Here is a 1,524-nt window from a genome sequence, read left to right on the forward strand (position 1 = left end):
CCCTTTTTCCCCAATTGAATTTTTTGTCTCACGTCCTTGTATAGCCTTTGAAAGGTCTTGAAGGGTTTACAATATACTCTGATTGATAAGCTCTTGGTTTTTAATATGTTTCAATATCGGATCCTCTTGAGGTTTCTCTTGATTCAAGATTTGGTTAGGGATTCCTTGAGGAGTAGCAGTATGTCCATTCCTCCAGCTAAAATTCAGATGATTTCTCCAACTAGAATTGTATGTGTTAGAGATGGATCTATTGAAAGGTCTTTGGTAGTTGTTCACGGCATTCGATTGCTCGTTCGATGCCTCTTGAAAAGCAGGTATCAATGGAAAATTTTTAGTTGTGTGTATGTTGCAAGCACAGATACCTCAAAGAACTTCCTTAGCCTTATCCTTCTTAAGTTCCATGGCCTTGACCTTCCTTGCGAGACTGACCACTTTAACATTTATATCATCATCCTCTTTCAGCAAGTATATCCCACCTCTCTCCCTTGCTTGAGTAGGCTTAGATGTGGTGCATAGTTTTGGGGAGATGTCCCATGATTGTGCGGTTTCAGCAAGTTTGTCAAAGTAATACCACACTTCGTCGAAATTTTTGTTCATGAATTCCACATTGCACATTGTCTCGATGAATTAGTGCATGGAAGATGTACGTCCATCATGGAAGAAAGTTGTTATCCACCATGTTTCAAAACCATGTTGTGGGCATAAACTGACAAGATCCTTGAACCGTTCCCAACATTGGAAGAATGTTTCATCTTCCTTTTGGGCAAAGTTCATGATCAACTTCCTGATGGTGTTCGTCTTATGGCATGGAAAGAATTTTTTTTATGAACTCCTTCATCATGTCATTCCATGTGCCAATAGATCGCGGATGTAGTGAGTGCAACCACGTCTTAGCTTTTTCTTTCAGAGAGAAATGAAAGAGTTTTCAGCCTGACCGTGTCCTCAGACACGTTAGGAAAGTATAAAGTGGCTATAACCTCGTCAAATTCTTGCAAGTGTAGATATGGACTTTCAAATTCAAGTCTAAGGAACTTTGGAAGGAGTTGGATCAATCCAGGCTTGATATCTATGTTTCCTGTGTTTCTTAGAAAAACCATTCAAGAAGGGGTGCTCACCCCCGCCAGTTTTAAGTAATCCCGTAAAGTATGAGGCATGGGTGCATGATGCACCTCATTCTCATCCTGGACTTCCGTAATATCAGGTTGTGGCTGATTCATCGGCTAATTTACAAGTTGATTTGTAGCATAACCTCAATTAACTCTTAGGATCTCAAGTGGTGTCTAACCATGTGATGGACATATAACCCCTCGACCAATCCTCCTTCACTCAAAAGACTTTGAGTGTTGTCACAGACCCACTTGGGCATGAGAAACTCTCAGCCCTCTATATCAGATTCTAACCTAAACCTTTGAAAAAAATAGAAATATAAAAATAGAAAGAGAGAGAATTAGAAAGAAGGTACTAAATTAAAGGTTTCTATATTGGGATGCTGCAAAAGAAAAGAAAACGGAAAGTGATTTAGTT

General features: G+C 39.5%; 1 non-coding gene across 1 annotated transcript; it reads left to right on the plus strand.

The window, feature by feature from the left end:
• The first annotated feature begins 685 nt into the window (after window positions 1-685).
• On the plus strand, window positions 686-792 carry LOC131241664 (small nucleolar RNA R71). Its single transcript, XR_009169222.1, has one exon. It is a non-coding gene; the product is annotated as a small nucleolar RNA R71 (small nucleolar RNA).
• The last annotated feature ends 732 nt before the right edge of the window (window positions 793-1,524 follow it).

The sequence above is a fragment of the Magnolia sinica genome, chromosome 3, assembly GCF_029962835.1.
Source record: "Magnolia sinica isolate HGM2019 chromosome 3, MsV1, whole genome shotgun sequence".
NCBI classification, from domain to species: Eukaryota; Viridiplantae; Streptophyta; class Magnoliopsida; order Magnoliales; family Magnoliaceae; genus Magnolia; species Magnolia sinica.